The sequence below is a fragment of the Pelodiscus sinensis genome, chromosome 1 (genome assembly GCF_049634645.1).
Source record: "Pelodiscus sinensis isolate JC-2024 chromosome 1, ASM4963464v1, whole genome shotgun sequence".
Taxonomy (NCBI): domain Eukaryota; kingdom Metazoa; phylum Chordata; order Testudines; family Trionychidae; genus Pelodiscus; species Pelodiscus sinensis.
Genome location: NC_134711.1, coordinates 161,850,976 through 161,874,046, shown reverse-complemented (window position 1 = coordinate 161,874,046; position 23,071 = coordinate 161,850,976). Strand labels below are relative to the sequence as shown.

Below are 23,071 nucleotides of genomic sequence, written 5' to 3'. Positions count from 1 at the left end.
AGTAACTTTATTAAGCTTTAAGTAAAAGAACCTTACAGACTCTGTTACACTTCATCATTTCTATTCCTGAAGAGAAAAAAAAACATTTCTATGTGAATTCATTTCCCTACATTTGGCAGTCTGCACAACTGACTAGCAGAATTGGTATCAACTAATGTCCACATTTGTCAGATTATTATTTTTAAGTAGGTCTTCGTTAGCATACTACAAATTCCTTGTGGGAGATATTTTAATGAATTGCTAATGGCTACTTGTATTAATGAATTTTACTGTGGATACTAGGCAGTACTGTTTAGTGATTAAGCACTAGGCTGGGATCCAGGATTTCCTGAGTTCCATTCCGCTGAGTTGACTCACTGTATGACCGAAGGCTACACCTGTAAAATGGGGATAATAAATACCAACCCCACAGGGATGTTGTGGAGACAGAGAAGGTGTAATTAGGTAATGTTTAGTAAAGTGCTTTAAAGATTGAAGTGCTATGTAAGTACCACCTTTTATTAATAGATGTTTGCAGCATTTCTGCTTCAAGGTAGAGCATCAAATTAGAAATACATTCCTATGTGCAGGTTTTTTGACCTTTTAACACTTTAGCCCTCCCCTAAAATACATGATCTGAGAAGTTTAAGAAAAATCTTACTCTGTTGTTTCAGTTTGTTTATTTTGTGTATTTGATTACATTTTCTGTATAATCAATGTCACAGTTCCCCTGTATATTCACTTAAGCTATGTATACTCTAACTCTTAAACAGTCTCACCATTAATACCCCCTGTGCACCTCCATGAATAATAGCAATGAGAGTGCTAGTAAGAATAAGATGCTGGTGGCTGTCAGAATTTTTAACTACAGTGTAATGTGTAGATCTGCTTTAAGTAGGGTTAGACATGACAGATGTTCAAAGACAAATCTTTAATGGCTTCTTGGTTGCACCACACATACTGTAATGGCAGGAATCTTTATGAAAAAATGTCTGCTGTAGGTAAGGACCTAATTGGCTTCCTGTGTGTGATCTTTTGCATAGCAAATTGGAAAGATAAATATTTTAATAAAAAAAAAAGTGAAATTGAAATCTAGTCAGTTTTAAAGAGATAGATATCAATAAACCTAAGTCCCCCTGCCAATCTGTGGTTTTTCAAACAGTCTTTTTTTAAGGAAAATTGTTTTTTATTGCCTCATGATTTGTTCGTTTGATTGTTCTATTTGAAATAACATGTAATTTACTAATTTGTGCCTGGCCATACTAATGTAAAATAGCAGGTGTATACAGCTTAGATTTTGTCAAGGGGAGGAGTATGAAATAATGGTAGAAGTGATTCAGTTATCTCATGAATTAGTCATTTCTGTATTATTAGTTAATCATCTCTTGAATAAGAAATGTGACTTCAGCTTGTTCCAGGAATCCTATTGCAGAGGTGCCTTGCAAATTGTTCCTTACCCTGCTGATCTTTAGCAGTAGTAAGGGTTTCATTTTCATTTGTCTATTTCTTATAGATGCTAAAACTATTGAAAAATACTTAAATTCTGTTTTAAAAGGTCTTTGGAAACAGCATACTGCGTGGTGGTGCAAGCAACCAACTTCAGTGCAAATACTGCTATGAACGTGTCACTCTTCTATTTCTGTATTTCTTACAGTTGCTCTTCTGCTCTTTAAAATGGTTTAGCCTTGTTTCTAATGTGGACTAGTCTGTGGTGCATCTTATTTCAAGACCAATATAAAATTCTGGAACAGAAGGGCACATCTTAAACATTTATATTGATTTCAATAACTTAAGAGAATATAAATGTACAAATGGAGATCACACAGTATTTTCAGTCATCCATAATACTGACGTTTGGGCCTGAACTATCATTGACTTGTTATCACAGTGTATTTGTTTTAGACAGCTTGTGGTGAGAAGTCTTGGAATTCTTTCAAGATTATTCAAAATCTAGGCTTCTGTGTTCTTAACATTGGATTGGGAGCCAGGAACTTTTGATTTTCATTTCCATTTCCCCCATACTGTCCTGTTTTATGGCTTTGAGCAAATCAGTGAGGTTGAGTATCGTAGCTCTTTAAAAACAACAGCAACAAAAACCAAACTCCCACTCTTGCAGTATTGTTTGGTGCATCTCCACCTAAATTAGAGAGTGTGTGCAGGAGAAAACAAGATTCCAGCAGCTGGCATATTAAACCACATATCAGATTCTGCTAAGAGGAGGTCTAGATGATACCATGGTAAAACTGTGGCTTGACTGCGGTGGTGATACTGCAGAAATTCCTTTCTCCAAAACAAGCTAGAGATGTGATAGCATAAGAAATAAAGTCAACTTGAAATCTCTGCTGTTTTCACCAAACTGGACAAGATCAGTCTGGAAAAGTCCCTCCACTAAATGAATTTTTGTGACCATGTCTTCCTGACCTCTAAATCCACACAAATACGAGCAACATGCTATGTAGTAATAGGGATATAAAATCCAGCTTAATCAATTAGATTTTCCTCATGTTTAATGGGTTAACTGACTAAAAGCTGGATCCAGAGCTGGTGATCAATCTAAGACAGTCAACTGCAACAGAGTAGTTTTGTTAACTGCGCTTTTGTACCTAGAATTTATGGGATGTGCTATGCAGATAGATGTAGCAGCACATTGATTGGATGCAGAGAAAGTGCATGGCATTCTCAATGTTTTATAAAATCAGCACACACCTCACTTCCTGAGCCCTTGCTTTATGTGTGTGTTCCTAATACCGGTAAGAAAACAACTATATGTGGATAGAAATCAGCAGAATTTGGCAACCCTGCATGTGGGCAACACTAAACAAAATGTCTTGCAGGTCACACACAGAACTTTTATGGGCCACAGGTTGCCCATTACTACACAAAATCCTGCTGATTCTAACTCTTTTGGGTTTTAAGTGTGTTCTGGAATTGATACAGTTTAGGACATCAGCAAGACTTAGCAAAATTCTAGAATACAAATATTTAAAGCTGGTCATTCTTAAAATTATGAAGATAACCTTGATATTGTAAAATTATGTACTTTCTTTGAGTCTGCAGGTAGACTAAAATGATTAGCACTGAGAGGTGAGAGCTTCCCTCTGTTTATCTTAATGTGATGTTTAATTAAAGTCTTAGTCTGCTGTGTGGTGAACCCCAGTTACCACATAGTGCCTTTGTAGTTGGGTCTGAACTGTGTTCTGGAATTGTAATAAAACCCTGCTAAAGTCCAAACTCATAATATTTGGGAATCTGACTAATACATGATTTGTCCTGCCGTTCTGGAGAATTATAGAATTATTATGTTGTTGTCAACATGATAGTTAGAACTGCAGGTAGGACCTAGCTATGGGTCTTGCAATCTGATTTCATGTAAAAGTATTTATATTAAAGCTTATTAAATGCAGGCTTTAGTAAATGGTAAGTACCTTTTTTTTTTCCTGCCTGTGAGCATAAGTTTTGAATAGTTATGAACAATATACTTTGTAGCAACAAAAGGAATTAGCGTTATGAAGCGCAGAATGACCCATCTTGTCTTAAAACTTGTAGAAGGGTAATCTTTCAATAGTTACGTTTTGATTAGTGTTGTAAGACTAACCTTGAATCAATAAATCTTTTCTAACTTGGTCAGATCTAAGTCAGTCTGCTTAAAACTTCTTGTGTATGATCCTCAGAGGAAAAAAATGAGGGAAATGTCTAGGCCATCTACCTGTGTGAAAAATTCAGTTATTCTTGGAGTGATATCTGAAAAAAACAACTTATATTAGATACTCCATTTTGGTTTATTAATCAGAGGATTGATGTTTTAAAGAATGATTTTAGGGAGATTCAGTGGTTAGTTTTTGTTATTTGTAGGGCTGTACTCTTTTTGCATTTTGGAGGGGTTTTTTTAGTTTAATTGGTAAATAGCCTCTGGAAACATGGACTGACCAAGGAGGAAACATTGCTGTTTAACCATTTTAACTGCTTTGGTTTACAGTAGTTAAATGTCTATGACCACCTGGCAATGTTCTTTGGCCAAAAAAAAGGTAGTGAATAAAAATATCTGTTTACAATGTTAATGTTTACAAATATTTCAGTTATGTGATTCTTGCATTTTAAATAAATAGGAGCGTTACATACATGTAGGTAAAACCACATAGAGCTTCCACTTCCTGACACTTGCTGAAAAACATAGAAGATAATCTATTCCATTGAACTTTGATAGACATGCTGAATTGTTTGAGCAAATGAACATCTGAAATCCTACATTTTCATAGCTTTTCTCTTTGAGCCCTGTAATAAGTAACTAGGATCAACCGGGGATGCAAAAGCCCCCACAAAAGCCATGGGAGGGAGGGCGAAGGGGCCAGCCAGCAGTCACAGGACCGGATTCTCTGGGTGTCTGGAGGGATTAGCAGGAGAGGCATGGTGCCTGCAGCAGAGGTCTGCCCCCCCCTCACTGCCAGTGGCTGGGGAGCGAAGTGGGGGAACAGCCAGATGAGCAGAGCGAGCTTGGGCTGTATTGCTCTATTTTCCCTACCAGTAATTGAGGGTGCGGATCCCTACTGCTCGTGCTGGACCCTAGCCTTGCTATTGTCTCTGGCCACATGGCATGGTGGTGAGGGTGAAGAGGGGTAGGGAGAGATGTAGCCTGAGGTAGAGAGGGGTTGATCTGCCCTTTCCCTGAGTTGGGGGGTAAGTCACATAACTGGTGGCCCCCACATGTTCCTCCCTCACTAGTTGCTCCTGGCATTCACACAATTCACACAATCCATGATTTCAATATCAAGCGTGATTGTAATTTTGTGTGTGTGAAACTAGTATGTTCCTTCGGATCAGAAGCTTAACTGTGACTGCTAAATATCACTCAATTCAAGCCAAAGCCCTACGTGTGATTCAGGAAGGCTAATTCTCACTATTACATGAGTAGACTTTAGGCATTTTTAAATGTGAGAAATTGCTGGTGGCAGATATTTTACATGTGGCATAGAAGGTGGTTGTAATTGAGAAACAGATTTTGATAGTTGTGCAGATGAGAACTATGCATGGGCAGTTTTCATAACCGTGCATATTTAATGTATTGCACTAGGCAAGTGCTTTTTGGAAATATGTCTGATTATGTGAGAACCTTGCCATTGTCCACCTAAACAAAGGTCTGAATGTGCAACGCATATGTTATATGGCAGTCATAACTTGACATTTCATCTGTTCCAAAGGTTGGAAGAGACTTTTCTTGAAGTTCTGACTTTGATGTTGCACCCTCATATCCTTTCTGGAAATAGGCATGGTTATATTCAAAAACCTAACTCAAATATGTTTTATGCAAATGTGACAAGATCTGTCTGAAAAGTTTGTAATCTTCTAAAGGTGTGTATCCTAGACATATGAAGTGTAAACCTGTTTATATATCTAGATGTACTGCTAAAAGCCTTCATTAGCACGCAAGGAACTTGATGCCCTGGTACTTGAGAGAGTGATCTGTGAATAGTCTTGTTCTTCCTGTAAGCTGGAATATGGTTGGTCCTGTCAAGATATGTGGCCAGATCACCTCATGCTGGAACCCATTTTGCATGCGGTACTTTTTCCATGAGTATGAAAGGGTTCAAACTGAACACAGGGGATTCCTGTCCAAAATTTATTTCTAGGCAGGAAACCAAATATTAGGGGCAATTACCAAACATCAAGACATCACCACACACCTTATCACTCAGGTGACAAGCGGAAACATTTAAGACTGAACAGGGGAAGGAGTGTGCCCAAGCTAAGAGGTTTCCTAGTGAGAAAAGATGATTTACACTACTCTTAGGGTAAAATATTGCATGTAACAAGTTTCTTAGAGTATTATGCTTAGCTGGCATGTCTTGTTTGTTTACCTTAGTAACTTACTTTGAGATGTTGTTTGCAGCCACTTAAATCTTATTTTTTATATTTAATAACATCATTTTTGTTAATTAAATCCTCTACATGTAATTGTTACCTGAGGGAGGGCAACAGTTTGCATATCTCTGTTTCATTGATAAAGGGAGTGAACAACTTATGAGCGTGCACTGTATACAACTTTTATGCCAAGTAAGATGGATATATTTGGGGTTCTGATCCCATTGGAGCTGTGTACCTGGGTGCTGTGTCAAGATCTTGTGACTGAGCCTTCTCAGAGCTGAACAGATCTCAGTGTCTGCCTTGCTCTGCTATGGGCTTTGACCCCATGTCTCTGCTGGCTCTGCAGGAATAAGTGATGGGGCGCCCTAAGGGCAAGTAGGTGGGCCCATTGTACGATCAGTCCATCAAATGACAGTCTCAAGGGGATCTCTGACTGAACATATCACACTTACATCTAAGATTCAAGTCTTAGGGTACTTTTTACTATGTTGATGTCAAAAGTGTAAGTAGAACTATTCTTTTGTACTTTAATAAAAGTTGAACAGGTGTGCTTTTCAAAACACTTTCACTTCAGGAGAAACTTCAATTTTTTATTAAGCTATTTTTCATTGTACAACAAATGTGTATATACGCTTCAATAGCCCTTTTATAGAAGATTGAACATTTAAAAGGAGTCTCACACTGGGCAAATGAAATAGGAGCTATCCAAAAGGCAACTTACCTTCAGTAGCATCCTATGTTCCCTGTTTTGTTGAGGATTTGTGTTTTCTATAAGAACATTTCTTCCATTGCATCCCAGCTGCTTCATGATTCTGCAGTGAAGATAATATATTGTGTTTGAGAGTTCTTAATTGTTAGAGACAATTGTGATGTCATATTCAGTATTATGACTTTATTGCAGGATCAAGTATTTATTTTATTTATAGGCTTTTCTATTGAGCTTATCACCAGAATCTTAGGCATTTATACATAATTTTGTGGCTTGTGTAAAGGATTAAAACAGGATACCTACCCTCAATCATCAGTCTCATTAAAAGGGAGTAAGATTATAAAATCATACCCTTTACCTTTTAAACCTTTCCTTTAAGTATTAGAAAGTAGGGCTATTGCATAGTGCTCTAAATGCTAATAAACTATGGGTATTTCAGACCAGAGGGATATCCAGGTAGGTTACAAGGGGAGAGAGGAGAGCAAGTTCTTAGGACTCCCTTCATAATTCAAGTAGACAGGGATGGTCTGAGATTACAACAATCCAGGTACTGTTGAGATTGTGAGAGTGCAGAGCAAAGACATGTTACTTTGCCCCTTCCAAGAATTTCTACAGTGCTATTTTGCCACTCCTACTCTGCTTTCTTCCTATCCAGTTCAAGAATCCCGCTAGTGCCATTGTAAAAGTTTGTACATATAGGAAGTAATACTAGTACAAATTGAGCCTCCTAAATCTGGGACACTCTGGTCTGGCAACATCTGTGGTCTGGCAGGACAACAGATATTGCTGGATCAGAGAGCCCTGGCAGTGGGAGTGAGAGCTTGCCAGGAGCCCCTGCCTGGGCCAGCAGCAGCGGGGGCCAGTGAGCCCCGTTCCTGGGGAGCTCCATCCTAGGCTTGCAGTGAAAGGTGAGGCCCAGGGATCCCCAGTCAGGTGAGGCAGCAAGGGCCTTGCGATCCCAGTGCCTGGAGAGCCCTGGCCGGGTGGGGCAGCACTGGGGCTGATGAGGTCTGGCTGCTGAGGACTGGAGTCCGAGCCCAAGCCCCGCAGCACTGGAGCCCAGTCCTTATACTTCAATTTTTCACTTGATTGTAATTTTCCTCTTATCATTTGCAGGCAGCAGAGGCAATTGTGTAAAATTTGGCCTCTTTACCTTGTTATCTCCTCTGCTGCATGACAGTTGTCACAAGAGAAGCATTTCCTGGACTTGTTCCCAGTTTTTTCCCCCCAAGCTCTGGTCTAAATATACAAGTTGTGCCACTTTTTTTAAAAAGGGATTTGTAGTTTAATTTAACTAGTACAGTCCTCTATGCCAAATGCCTGTGTGTTAACAGTTGGGATACTGGTTTAACTTGACCAGCGGAATTTGAGAGTTCAGACACAAACTAAGTATTGAAAGTCAGATCAAGAAGGGAGAAAATGCTTATTTCGTCTATATCTACTCACTGCAGAATCTGTCTGCATGCACTGCACTGAGCAAGCATCTCTCACTCTACAGACATTAGCTGTTCTGATGAGAAAGGAGGGGAGGAGGATTTCCAGAAGCAACCAATTCTGAATCTGAGAAGAGGACTATGGGCCATCTGGTGAATGAGATAAAAGAAATGTCAAGAAAAATTAGAACTTGGAAAGAATAAGGAGCTGCTTTTGTTGTGACTTCCTTTGTGGAAGCAGAGAAAGAAAATGAGGAAATCCTTTCTCATGTTTATCTCTGTTTGTCATATATGATGAATATCCGGGAGAGAGTCAAATTCTGGCATGATGGATCTGGAGTTAGAAAATTCCTGATTGAGGTTACTCATCTATAGAATGAGGTAATATTAGTCTGTTTATAAGGAAAGCTTCAAAACTCATCTAGTAGAAATGCTTTTCTGCTGTATCTAAGATCACATCTACATTGGAATATTTAGCTTGTATAGCTATGCACTCCTCCTCCTCCCCTCCCAAAATTATATCATTTTAAAAGTACTTACTCCAGTATATTTTGTACTGGCTGGGGAACTAATAGGGGAACAATATGCTATATTGATATAACTACTTCTATACTGACATAACTGTGAGTCTACACTAGGAAAGCTTTGCTGATTTAGCTGTATTGGTATATCTATCATGGCAGAGCCTCCTAGCAGAGATGTAGTTTATATTGGCATAAGTATATTTTATTGGTATGGGTAAATCTCTTCAAATGGCACCTCTATTGGCAAAGGAACTCTTTTGCTGGTAGAACTGCATCTATTTTGAAGTGGGAGGGAGAGGTTGCCATCAAACTGATGATAGCTGTACTGGTAACATTTTGTACAGATTGAACCTCTCTGGTTTGGCATTCTCTGGTCCAGCAACATTTGTGGTCCAGCATGATTTTAGTTATTCAAATGTCTGCTTTATTGTGAGCGGGGCTAAGTTTCCTGCCTCCCCCTTACACTTCTGTCCAATGCCCCAGGCTGGGACCAGAGCTGCAGGAGTCTGGGAAGCCCTGGGCCTGGGCTGATACCAGGAACAGAGACCCAAAGCCAGGGCTGGCATCAGAGCCTCCAGGCCACGGTTGACCTCCTGTCAAATTCTGTAGTTCAGCACTGTTCAGGTCCTGATGGTGCCAGACTAGAGAGGACCAACTTTTAGTGTACACCTGGTCTTACTCTATTAAGAGGGCTTTGATGTTTTAATTAGTCTGGTACAGGTTGGACATCCCTGGACCATCACCCTAGGGACCTAAGCTGTCCCAAACTAGGGAACTTGCCAGACCAGGGGAGGTCAGTGTTCCCCTGTTGGCTATTACCAGATTCATCTCCTTTTGGCTCCCTGCCCTGCCGTTGTCCCTGCTAATGCTGGCCTGGCATGGGCTCCCCATCCCGCTGCTCACACACTGTACCAGAGTCTCCTGGGAGTCTTGGCTGGCATACTCTGGCTGCTGCTGGCTGTACTACCACACAGTGTTCCTCAGGGTTCCCAGGCTGGAGCTACCCAGCCACCACCAGGTCCACTGCTATCAGGGGTTCTATCAGGGATTGCCTGGCCACACTGTTCTGCTGCTAGGGCCTGTCCCAGTGCTGGTTGGTACTACCTCCCACCTCTGTCTGCCCCGCTTCAGTCATGGATTCTGTGGCTGGGGCTGCCCAATACGGTCCCACTGCCATCAGAGGTGTCCTAGGGCTCCCAGTCAGGGCTGCCCATCCACTGCTGGCCCTTTGCGGGGTGCAGGGTGGTGATGGTGGGGATCCCCTGCTGAACCACCTGCCACTGGAAACCCCCTTGCAGCTGAGATTCCCTGGCTGCCTGGCCCAGCTGATGCCAGGGATTCCTTGGCAGGGGCAGGAGCTCCCCCGGCTGCTGCTTCATGCAACTGCTGCTGGCCCAGCTGGGGCTCCCCAGCACTGCGTTCTTTTAACTGGCTCCCACTGCCACCTCCTGGGCTCTTTGGTTCAGCCACATCTGTGGCCCTGCTGGACCAAGGATGTTGCTGGATCAGAGTCTCCTGGATTTGGGAGTTTCAACCGGTATAGTTAAACTGGCAAAATTTTATAGTGAAGACTAGCCTTTAGTGTTTCAACAAACAAGCATTGCTTTCTAGCAACTTGGAAAGATGAAGAGCAGAGTCCTATATAAAGATCATGTAGTCTCTGTATTCAGACCTAATCTACCTGGTTAGTGTTTAGATATGGACATGAGGAGGAAAACAGGTGATTAAAGGTCACTAACTTTATATGCATCTCAGCATTATCAAAACTACTGTTTAGTATCCAACCTCATAAGCACCAGGTATTTCAGTCCCCAGCAGAATTTGAATCTATTGCTGCTCTATATCATAAGTAATGGCAGTTGGTGCAAAGACCGTTTGGAATTATGAGAAATGAAAGTTTTGGTCTGTGTGTGACTGAGCAATAAACGCTGCACAATGTAAGCTAGGTTATTGGAAGTATAGAGGTAGCACTGAAAGAAATTTGTTGTGGGGAAAATAGAGACATGCAAAATTAGTGTGTAATAAAATGTAAACAACACAAACTGGAAGAAAAATGGAAAAAGTAGAGATTTAGATTGTGAATATGTGCTCCACTCCATTAAAATGTCTTTTGGGGGGATTCTGTTTTAAGTGCGGTGTAATTGAGAAATAGACATCATGTTCGTCAGTGCTTTGAGTGGAAAGGAAGCATGTGCGGGATCAATACAGACATAATCCTCTCTGGATGTTAAGGGCATTTAGAGAGGAGAGTGAGGAGAGTATTGGAAGATCTGGCATATGACACTTGAGCAAAGATTGCTTCCTTTCTTGATCACCAGCACCAGTTGTAGGGAAACTAATTGAAATTACTTGTGATGCATAGTGAAGAACTAATACACCTGGAGCTTGTTTATGCAAGGAAAAGCTAGAACCTGTATTAGGGATGTGAATGTTTAACTGGTTAACTGCTAAGCTTACCCTTAATGGGAGAGGCTTATGGGTTAAAGTTAACCAGTGCCTGCTGCAGATAGGGGCTGTTCCAGTCATCCATCCCCACTTCCCCAATCTTTAATTGGTTAACCAGTTAATATATTTAACTGATTAACCAGTTAAATGGGATTTTACATGCCTAACCTGTATTACCATTGCCACCAGTGGTATCTGAGCAGGGCTGAGGCATTTTAACTACTTTGTCATGTGAATATAGTGGCAGATCAGATTTTCTTTACATGGTAGTTAAAAATAGCTGATTCCTATTGCTGATTAGTGCTAATGTAGTGGTATTGGTACTGACAGTTGCTGCTAAGAGGATTCCGCCACTTTCCCTAGTAGATCCACTGAAAGTGAATGTAAGTGTAAAGAGCTGAGAGATGTGACTAACTTGTAATGGCAGTACTTTAGAGTCCAGGATCAAGTTTGACTATTCTTCCCTGTGCCAGCAGCTGAAGTTAAAAACACTGTTTGTAGGTCACAAACAGCCCCTGGAGGAAGAATGTCTTGGCAGTTCTTCTGCGAACTGGCTATGGCCAACTGAAAGAACATAATCCTGAGGAAAGCAGCTCTAGCTCTCTTCAGCTACTGCAGTGTATGATGTTTACCAGAGAGTGTAAAAAGGAGGAAGACAAGGTTTGAAAAGTTACCCATTTCCTGTTAGCTAAAGGCTGTTGTAAAGGATGATGGGATGAGAGTCATCAGTAAAGTCCAGAGGCAGTCCCCTGTAAGAATCCTAGCCTCCAACTGAATCCTGCTCAGTGGTCTCATCATTCTTATCAGTTTCTTGTAAGTTTTGCTGGTGTCTTAACAATTTGACTGCTGATGTTCAAATTAATACTCTGCTCCTGCTTAGGAAAGCTGAGCAGTAACAGGAGTTTTGGAGCTGGCTCTGTAGAATAAGGAGGTCTCTCTCTCTCTCTCTCTCTCTCTCTCTCTGTGTGAGAGATTTTTGTATGTCTGCGAATCTGTTCAAGTTTTCCTCTTCCTAAACAGTAACAGCTAAGATCACAAAATTTCGTATGCAGCTTCCACTTATCCTAACTTTAAAGCAGGGCTACTCAACTTTGGAAGCCCGGGGGGTGACAATAATACTCCTAACACATGCTGTGGTCCTCAACTTAAGTGTGGTTGCATATAGATGCACATATATGCAAATAGCTTCTTTCACACTGACCGGCATGAATACAAAGATTAAGGCAAGACTACATGACACGCAGGCCCCATGTAAGTCAGTTCTGCTGATATTAATAAAATGCAATATTTACCCGATATCCAACCATATGACAGCACTTTTAATTAGCAATGACAGTCTAGGAATTTAACTACTAAAACGCATATCAACAGAAGACCGTTATATTGACTACTTTTTTGTTTGTGTCTCAACTGCGGGCTACATGTTGAGCCCCGTGTAAACCCAAACTGCACCGTGGACCACGGGTTGAGTAGTCCTGCATTAAAATAAGGTCAGGGTTTTGTTGTGCCATGAAAATCGTATATGCCTGGAATTTGATTGTTTTCTGCAACATGGAAAGGGGGCGGGGGGCCTGATTGGAAGGATTCCTTACTGCAGAGTGACCACTGGGGGCAGCCGCACCAAAAGGTGAGTGGCTAGCTGGGGTCAGAGATCACTATCTTTCTGGCCACTGGCCCAGTAAGTGGCTCTCTTGCTCCATATCCCTCCCCCCATCCCTGGGCCCCAGTGCTGGATTGGAGCAGGGTGAGCCCTGCCGTCCCCACCGTTGTGCCCTCTCTCCTCCAGGGAGTACCACCAAGGTTGGGCAGTGTAGCTCCAGGCCCCGGTACCCCCCCCGCAGGAGACACAGGCCCCACCACCACCAATGGGCCGCCCAGCACGGTTGTACTGGCCAACTTGTCTGCTCCCCCACTATGCCAGGCCTGTAGAGCGCTGGTGGAAGGCCTCTAGCCCCAGGGATTGGTGGCATGAGGTGCTGTGCACAGGTAACGCAGGGTAAGTCTTGTAGGTTTATTTTATATTTGAAAGGTTATTGTCACAAGCTTTAAGAGTTAGGAACTGCTCTTGTAACTAGGGATGTAAGAGTGTAGCCATTTAAATGGGTAACCCATAAGCTGCATAATGGTTACCCAAATGACTACACACGGCTCCTGGTCCAGGTCCCAGGGAGCTACCTGCCACCTGCTACCTTATTCAGAGGGAACAGCTCAGGGGTCAGCTGGTGCGCTCCAGGAGTCATCTTAAAAGCCAGCTCTTGGCACGACCTGCTCCTGAGGAGCTGGCTGCTGCCTCATATGTAACTGCTGAAATTTTCAGTGTTTACATGGTTACTCAATTACATGTATTTTAACATCTCTAATATTAACATAAAAGCTTAAATTCTGCAGAAATTCATGCCATTCTCTTTAGTCATGAGTCGAAAGCTTTCTATTCAACAATGGCAGTAGGTAAAACTCTTAAATTAATAATTGATTAAATTGGTATTTTGAAAAAAATATGGCATTGTGTGTGAAGAATGTTAGCATGCATGCAAATGAGGTGGCCAGCATGGCCGCTGTGGACAATGACTGTTCTGGCATGAACAGCCTAAGCAGCCCCTCCCCACAGCCAGCCCTTACCACTGTGGACAGGGGCTGGTCCAGTACCAGCCGCTGTGAACAGGGTTTGTTTCAGTACCAGCCACTGTTGACACCGGACAGGGACTGCTGGACTCGGCATGAGCCGAGACCTAGTAGTCCTGGCTAGCGCTGCTCGCTGCGCCTCTGCATTTTAAATGTAATAAGAGCCTAGTGGCTCTTACTATATTTAAAAAGCAAAGCTGCAGCGTGGGTGGCTCCAGAGCCTGCACAAGCCAGGACTGCTTATTCCCAGTTGGGGTCAGCTCCGGGAGCTACACCTGCTGTTGGTCTGCACAGTGGTGCTTATTGACTAATCGTATATGATTAGCCAGACAATCACATTTTAACGTCCTTATGTGTAACTGCTGAAATTATCGGTGGGATGGCAGTCGACTCCCCATGAGCTGGTGCATGCGGAGAGGATTTCTGCATGTACCAGTTCCCGCCTGATAAACAGGCAGCAGTGTGGGGTAGCAGGCAGCTCCCTGGGAGCTGGTGCATGCTGGGTGCTAGCTTTTAAGCCAACTCGCCATGTGTACCAGGGGCCTGCGTGTAATCGTGAATGTTAACTGATAAGCCCACACTTATTGCTTAACCGTTTACATAGTTAAACTTTCACATCCCTACTATAAACCAAAATAACCAGTCATGGTATAAAAATAAAGATTTATTCTTTAATTTGGGAGATAAATAACTGACACTTATGTGATTCATAATATTTTGTTGCCAGAATATATTTGACACAATTTTTGAGGTCGGCAATCTAGTGCAATGTCATAATTGAACTTCAGTATATTACTTTTATTATCTCTTATTATCTTTGACCATGTCACCTAAAGGTGTCGCATAGCTATGTTGTTTACTCTCACTGTTGCAATTTTGGTGTTGCATGAATTATTATGCCAATAATAATGTGGGGACCAGTGTGTTTTGGTGGTAACAATGAGACTAAAATTGCTACAGTTTGTTTGACTTTTTTGTGTACATTTAAATCTGACAGTAACAGTACTTCGTTGTTTTTTCCATTGAATGGAAAATTCATCTTGTGATAAGTGATCCTTTTTTTCTCCCTAACACACTGATGTAGAGAGCTAGTCTTTTTAGTATGGATCATTTAATGCCAGTAGGAAAACAGAGCTTCATCATTTTCAGTTGAAATTTAAGATGAAAAGTTTTCTCCATAGCAATGCGTATGATACTGCTCCAAAGCACAGCAGTAGTTGAGCAGTCTCCCCTTGATGGTGTGATCTTCAAGGAAAAGCAGCGAGCTCTAGGATGCCATCTATTCAGATAGAAAAGAAGGAATTTATTTTAAAATAAGACCTGATACACATGAAGGGTGGGAGATCTATAACCTATGTTTGGATGAAGACTGTTTTTATGATGTTAAGTGGGCTTTGGCTACATGGGGATTTGTTGAGACCACAATTCCCTGATGTATTCTGAACAAGTTTAAAAATAAAAATAAATTTTATCTAAAGGAAATACTTCTTGGCATACATACTTAAAAGGATATTTTCTCTATGTAAAAGAAAAATCTTCTATAGTTTTCAGGAAAAAATGTGGTAAAGTGTCTACCTTACTTGATTAAACTTTAAAAATATGCATATCCCTAACTCTGATTTTCAGGGCTTAGTTTCTATGAGTTAAGTTCTACAAGATATTCAGAGGGGTAACTGAGTTAGTCTGTAACAGGAATAATTTAAAATTCAACAAATAGTCTAGTAGCATTTTAAAGACTAACAAAACATGTAGATGGTATAATGAAGAAGTGGGTTGTGCCCACAAAAGCTCATGATACCATGTACATGTTTTGTTAGTCTTTAAGGTGCTACTAGACTATTTGTGGTTCAGGTTTTTTGTATGAGATAATTTTTTTGTTTTCTGTTTTGAGAACCTATTTTTAAAATTTTCCTTTTTTCATTTGGGTATATTTTTCTATACTCTCTCCTGTTTCTACTGAAATATTTTGCTGTGGAGAAGACATGGCAAATGGAATTGTGGGGAGGGATAAGGAGAGGAAACTGAAAAATGATGTGTGTGTGGGGGGGAAGAATTAACCATCAAGAAAGGTTAGAAAAAATTAAAAATAATAGGAGGGGTAGGAAAAAGAACTAAGAAAGAAGAGAACATTATATGTTATGTGTAGCCTTTAAATAATGCAGTATATGATTGGACTTTATATGCTGCTTTACCAGGACACAGGAAAGTGAATGATTTGTCTGGTTATGGTTCCTATATATTGTTTATCTGGGGTAAATTCTTGAAAAAGAAAAGTTAACTACAGAAAGAATACCAGAGAATGAAATGAGATATGGAGGAGAGCCTGTGTGATCCCTTTGTCACAAGGATTAATTGATGGCAGAAAAAAGTGTAGTTTCAAGATTTTTAGGGATAGCTCAGACCATATCCTCCAGATCCTTGCTAAGTAGCTGTTATTTGCTGATTTCCCATTGAGGCAGAAAAACATGACATCCACTCTTAACAATAACAGTTTCCTGATAACTATAGCGTAAGTGTGATAGGAATATATCCAGCTAAATTAATTGCTATACTGTGCAAGGATGTTTTCTTCAAAAGAAAATTGCCCACATCTCCAGTGCCCAAACCTTAAATTGGAAAATATGCGCGCGCACACAAACACACACACACACAAATAAATAAAATGTTAAATTGCGGTTATCTGGCTCAGCGGGGGTAGCTTGCAGAGCCGGGTGGAACCAGGACTGAGTAGTCCGAGCTCATGCTGGCTCCCGGAGCCACTCATGCTGCGACTCTGCATTTTAAATGTAGTAAGAGCTGCTATGCTCTTACTGCATTAAAATGCAGAGGCACAGTGCCCCAGACCAGCTCCTATTGGCTGGAAACAGCCAGCCAATCAAAACTGAGAGATTGGCTTGAGAGCCTGGGGCAGTGCAAGTCTCCCCATGAGGAGTTGAGAGCCACATGGAGGGGAGTACCCTGTACTTTCAAGTGGGATGGGGCTGCAGCAGTCAGGGTGCCCAGCCTGCCTTGGGGATGCTGCAGCCTGCTGGCCAGGAGACACTTAGGTAAACTCCTCCCAGCCAGAGCCTGCCTATGGCAACCCCCAGCCCCTCCTGCACTCCAACTTTATCCCCCCAGATCACCATCCAAAATCTCTAAACCCGCTGTTCCAGGTGACAGCTCCCTCCCTGACCTTGTACCTCCTTCTACACCCCTCCCGCAGGCCAGAATCCTCTCCTGTACCCGCATGCCCTCCCTGACGCCACACTCCAATCCCCTAACCCAGGTCACAAACCCCCTCCTCCATTCACACTCCCTCTCAGACCCCACACTGTTTCCTGCACCCCAGTCCCTTGCCCCGTGCGTCCTTCTGCACTGAATCTCCAACCTAGACTCTGCTCCCCCTCCACAGAAAAGCCCTTGACCCCTTACCAAAAATCTTAGTGGCCCCCCCACCAAAAATTATTGCCCACCCTGATGTAAGGGCTCCACTGGTTGTTTAGCAGGCTTCCTACTTCTGATGTACTTAAAAAACATTTTACTATTACTTTTTGAGTTTTTGGCTAGCTGCTCTTCAAACTCCTTTTAGGCTTTTCTTATTATATTTTTATACTTAATTTGACAAAATTTATGTTCCTTTCTATTTTCCTCACTAGGATTTGACTTCTACTTTTTAAAATGTCTTTTTATCTCATTGCTGCTTTTTCTTGAGGGTTTAGCCACAGTGGTACTTGGTTGGTTCTCTTAATGTGTTTTTTAATTTGGGGTATACATTTAAGTTGGACCTCTCTATTCTGGTGCACAGTTTGCTGCACTCCTCAGTTGGGCTGGGGAGTACAGTGAGCAGATGATCTGTCTCAGCTGGGGGGACATTTATCCCTCCCCCATATGTGTCTGCTGGAGCTGCAGTGGCCAGGGAAAGGCACCTCTCACTTGACCCCAAGCTGCTTTGGTGAGAGAGAGAGAGCTGGGGGTAGTCTTTTCTCCCTGGGGCAGCTTGCATACTGAATCCCTCATCACCAGCCCCATCCCAGAGCAAAGATTTAAATGAAGCATGTATATTTTCATTTTACTTTTCCCCCCAAAAACCCAAAACTGAGTGAAACATCCAAGCAAAGCCAGGGTAAGTCTTCTAGTTGTTTTTTAAATGAAAGTTGAGTGTCAGGCACACCATTCTACTACAGGCAGTCCCCGACTTACGCGGATCCGACTTATGTCGGATCCGCACTTACGAATGGGGCTTTTCTTGCCCCGGAGCTCACGGGCGGCGGGTCTCCCGGTCTCCCTGGGGACCCCCGCCGCTTAGGCGGCTTTGCTCCTGTCCCCCTGGTCTGCTGGGGGGGTCCAGCGGCTTTGCTGGACCCCCCCAGCAGACCAGGGAGACAGGAGCAAAGCCACACGGGCGGCGGGGTACCTCCACCTGTGCGGTTTTGCTCGGGTCACCCTGGTCTGCTGGGGGGGAAGGAGGCGCAGCTAGTGCGCCGCCCCTCCCCCCAGCAGACCAGGCTTTTGTTGCGGGACACCTCGGGTAGAGCAGCTGGGGTGCTGCCGGGTTGGTCTTGTGGGAACCCACCTGGCAGCGCCCCAGCTGTTCTGTCCCAGGCTCCAGATTCAGCAGCTGTTGAAACTGATCAGGCTGATTCCAGGAAGCTGGGGGCAGAGCAACTCTGCTTCCGGCTTCCTGTAGTCAGCCCCTGGTCAGTTTCAGTGGCAGCAGCTGAATCTGGAGCCAGTTCTGACTTACATACAAATTCAACTTAAGAACAAACCTATAGTCCCTATCTTGTATGTAATCCGGGGACTGCCTGTACTTACTTTGGTATATGTGGGACCATGTCTCTAGAGCTGTTGCTATATCAAAATCTTAAGTGTGGCCCTTGAGCAGGAAAGTGGCCCTGTCATGAAAAATTCCCTTCTAGGACATGAATTTCCCCAATCTACATATGAATGGACTATTCCATGCACTCTTCACTGGTGGACAAGAAGTCTACCATCTGGAAATCTGTCAGATTATAAGAAGTTAAGGCTGTTACTACAGATTAAAGTTTCCTGAAAGCTTTGAGCGATATGGCTTCCCCCCTCTACAGATGGGCACTCCAGCTTGTGAGACTTGGTTTTATGACTGGGAAATGACTAGTGACCTTTGAAAGTCTTTTCAACAAGAGAGCATGGCATGATTCCTTCATTGCTGGATTTCGGAGAAGAAACTACTTCCTTTAAAAAAAAAATTCTAATCCCAGACATTTCTGATGGCCCATACTTAATGTGGTTTTGTTCAATTTTGGCTGTATATTTCAGTTCATGTCATGCTGTTTTAGGAACCGCTCTTTAATTGAAGGAACTAGATCATAGTCTTCCACTTTTCAGTGTTACTAGGTGAGATTAGCACTATTGTCATCAGATCATCCATTTGTGTTGCCAGCCTGGATCTTTCTTTCAGTGCAGTTCATCACACTAAAGCCATGTTAACAACTTGATGCTGAAATTGTCATGCATGCTTCAGTAGTAATCAACCTACCCCTCAGTGAAATATTTTTGAAAATTTGTATTACTGATCGAAGGGACAGTTCTCTTGAAATATTCTGTTTTCCTTGAATCCACCATAAAGAATCCATAAACTGCTTGGCCAAAGCATATACCGCAGACTTTCCAATGTCCTTCTTGGTTTAAAAATAAGTTGGAACTCAAGCATGTAGATTATACCTCTGATGTGGCTGCAGATACCCTTTCTTTTCAAAGTACTTCCACTCAGTTGGATATTTATCTTTCTTCTGCAAATGAACCCATCTTCAGTAGAATTGTTGATGACTTCTACTCTGTTGACACGCACTTCATCCAAGTTTCAGTGCTTTCCTTAGTTGCACTTAATGTGCGATCAGAACTTTCTCATGATGGAATATGAAACTGATTTGAAAACATTCAGCAAGTCAAGCAAAAGTTATTGTAAATTTCAGGCTGCCTTTGCCTTTGATCATCCTGAGTGTTCTACATTAGAAGGTGAGTATCAAAACCGAGCATATGCTCGCTCTTTTTCTTTCTTTCTTTCTTCCTTTTTTTTTTCTCTTTTTCTCTTTCTCTCTCTAAGTGGGTCTGACACTTCCTCTCCTCCCACTCAAATTTTTTTCTTTGTCACAGGAATTCCCCATCTTAACTTGTTTCATCTCTTGAGGAGTTCCCTGACTTACTTCATGTACTCTACCCATTTTCTTTATTATGTCTTTGATGCTTTTCTATTCAAATACTCCCCCTCCCCCCCCAAAATCTGACCACCATTCTACCTGTTGCTTTTTTTCCTTTTTCTTTGACAAGAAAAATAACAATTAATATACACTTTCTGTGATACCTGGGGGGGTCAAACTGCAAAAAGTAAAAACATGCAATATATATATGTATATAAATAAATATATAACAGAAGGGAGAGTCTATTGCAGGCCAACACATGTTTTTTCTTGTTACTAAACTTATCAGTGACATGAAATGTGATAAATTGGATGTGCACTAGATTTTTTCCTTTTTTTGTGTGCCTTGCTTCCTGTCTCTTCATAAACTCCCAGCAATGTTACCTTTAATTTTAGCCTTTTACAGTGTGCAAGAACTGAAACTGTTTCTATACATGGGGTGGGGGAAAAAAAGATAAGGCTAATTAAACAAAACCTATATCGTTTACCTTGCTTGCCCAACAGTAAAAGTAATTGCTAGATGAGCATATAATGTTTGGCAGGGTGGGCACAAAAGACAAAATTCAGATGATTGGACCTGAGTTGTTTAGGCTAAAAAGGATGACTTAAAAAATTGTTGCGAGGTGAAAGGTCTATCCCTAGTGAGTTTTAACATTCGGTGAGTTTTCTCATAATATATTTTGAATAGCCTGGCTGGATTAGGCTGGTCTATTTCAGTGGTTTAGGGATGTTAAATTTTAATTAATTAACTAATCGAGTAGTTGATGGAAATCCCATTGACTATTGAATTAGTTGATAAGGACTAGCACAGTGTTCTGCCTTTGAAACCAGGAGGGGCTCTTGTGCATTTCAAAGATTGAAATGCTGCATGGAACCCAGGGTCAGGGATGGGCGTGCAGGATCAGGGCAGGATGTGGGGTGTAGGAGCAAGCTGGGAGTAGGGTGTCTGGCCAGAGGGGAGGGGGCACATATAGTATGTGTCTAGGAGGGAGGGTGCAGGATAGGGATGTAAGAGACTAGTTGTCTACCTGATAAGCATATGCTTATCGGGTAGTCGAGTCATGACTTGACTACTCACCCCCCCCCCCCCCATTAGAGAGAGGCAGCAACGGGAAGGAGCAGGAGCTGGTGCTGGGGGGAGCACTGTTTCCACGGGGAGGTGCAGGGCGCAAGCCAGGAATCAACTGATTCCCGGCTCGTGCCCAGTCTCCCTACTATGCCTTTGCCTTTTATATGTATTAAGGGCCTAGCAGCTCTTAATACTTTTAAAAGGCAGAGTTGCAACTAGATTAGCTCTCAGGGCTGCCCTTATCAGCTAATCAAGTAGTTGATTAGCTGATTAAACACACTTTAACATTCCTAATGCAGAAGCAGGGTGGAGGTAGGGTGTCTGGCCAAAGGGGAGGGTACAGGAGCGAGCTGGCGCTGCAGGGTCTGAGCATGAGGGGAAGGGGAGAACTTACTTGATTTCACACCCCACACTGCTCCCAGGCATGGCCTCCCGCTGCCAATAGGAGTGGTGTGGAAAGCCTCCAGGAAGTATGTTCCTGCACTGCTGTCCCCCAGCTGGGGGAGGGGAAGGTAGCAGCGCATAAAGTCGTTTCTGGCTTTGCTTCTTCCCTGCAAGCCAGTTCTGGTGGGGAGGCTCGGGCTTACTCCGTGCTGAGCGAAGCCGGCACTGGCACTCCAACCTTATTGGGGGGGAACAAGGCTGGAGCACCAGCGCAGGCTCCCTACTGTGGGGAGAGAGGGATGGAGGAAGTGGGGGCCGAGCTTGAACCACAGACCTCCTGGAGGTCAGTGGATCGCAGTTTGAGAACCACTGGTCTATTTCACAACTGTCTAGCAAGTTTAGTGTTTATTTCTGCTTCAAATGTAAAAGCCCCCCTGCTTGGCTGCAGTAGCATTGCACTCATTGCTGTTTAAAATCCTGTTTAAGAAATCAGCTCTTTGAGTCTGATGTTGATCCCACTCATGGTGCGCATGTACGGCATGCATATGTGTTCAGAAAGTTATCTAGCCGTGTCCAGTAGCGGTTGCACATGTGCCCTATACGCCCTAAGGTTATCCTTCTTAAGGGCATAAAGAACAGAGGGACCCCCCAATTGTCACTGATTCCTTCTGACTGTGCCTTGACACAGTGATGGAATAAAATAGTTCATGTAGTTATAGTAAATGTTTTGTTTTTACATGCTGGACCTTTTAATGTTTCTGTTACCCTTTGGTACAGAAGAATTATTTTTTTTATTCTGTTAGTACGAGGAGTCATCTTTTGTACCTGAGTTTTGTTCATCCGGGTTCTAGTCTTGTACATTGTATATAACAGAAATTCCCCTAAAGTAGTAATTCTCAGTCTTTCCAGATGACTGTATCCATTTCAGGAATCTCATTTGTATTGTGTACCCTGTTTTACTTCACTTAAAAAAAGGGTGGATTAATTTAAATCAGCAAAAAATCAGAGCCCTAGCCCTAGCTTCAGCCCTGCTCCAGGGCTGGAGCTGTGGGCCATGTGGCTGGTGGCGGCTTCTCCGGCAGCCCTGGCCAGGGCCAGGGCTGGAGCTGCGTGATGGGCTGCTGCTCCTCTGGTAGCCCTGTCTGGCCACAGCCAGATGCCGCATATGGTGGCAGTGGCAGCTGTTTTAGTGGCACTGGCCGGGGTGGAGGCTGATCCTGCCAGGCTGGAGCATCCCTGCCTGTGGCGTGCCAGGCTCCACAGAGCTGGAGCACCCGATAAGGGTGATGTTAATCATTCACATCCATATTTTGAATAGGAGTTAAATTGTTTAAAAAGAGCTTTATTGTTTTATATTAATTTTTGTGTGCGTGCTATGTTGGTTTTTTGTTTTTAAACTGCCCAGCTGGTGGCCTTTTTTGAACTTTTAAAGATTTTAAGAAGTATTGTTTCTTTATTTTATAGAAATACCTATAATTATTTTTAAATGTTTATTTTAATGATAACTTTTATTGTTTTAGTTGCTTTATTATTGACAGAGGGATTTAGGATGTTTATTTTGGATTTCTCTCTTTATTTCCACTAACTTCATGTTTAATATTAATCACTTAAGGGAAAAAAAGTTAAAATTGGTGAAAGCATCAAGATACTTGAAGAGTTAACTAACAAAGTTAAAGCTGTCAATAGATGCTTGCTGTCAGTTTCGCAACCTCGAATAAAATATTTGGATGGATTTTTAGTGGAATTTTTTAAAAGCTGATTTATTTTATCTCTATAGTTTTTTAAAGTTTGTTGGGTTTTTCTGAGAATTTGAGGTCCTTTGTCATGCTTGTTATGAGACTAAATAAATACTTTAAACTTTCTTGGATTACTTTTTCTAGGTGAAT

The 23,071-nt window shown here is 42.3% G+C and overlaps 1 protein-coding gene and 1 long non-coding RNA gene across 3 annotated transcripts in view; one reads left to right on the top strand and one right to left on the bottom strand.

Annotated features, from left to right (window-relative positions):
• Positions 1–23,071, top strand: part of POU2F1 (POU class 2 homeobox 1) — a 195,288-nt gene that overhangs the window by 5,395 nt on the left and 166,822 nt on the right. The gene's annotated exons all lie outside the window — the stretch shown is intronic.
• LOC112545990 (uncharacterized) overlaps positions 14,699–23,071 on the bottom strand; it is a 37,889-nt gene continuing 29,516 nt past the window's right edge. For both annotated transcript variants that reach the window (XR_012897674.1, XR_003089589.2), the window contains exon 5: positions 14,699–14,850. This is a non-coding gene — a long non-coding RNA (uncharacterized LOC112545990). The remainder of the gene's footprint in view (positions 14,851–23,071) is intronic.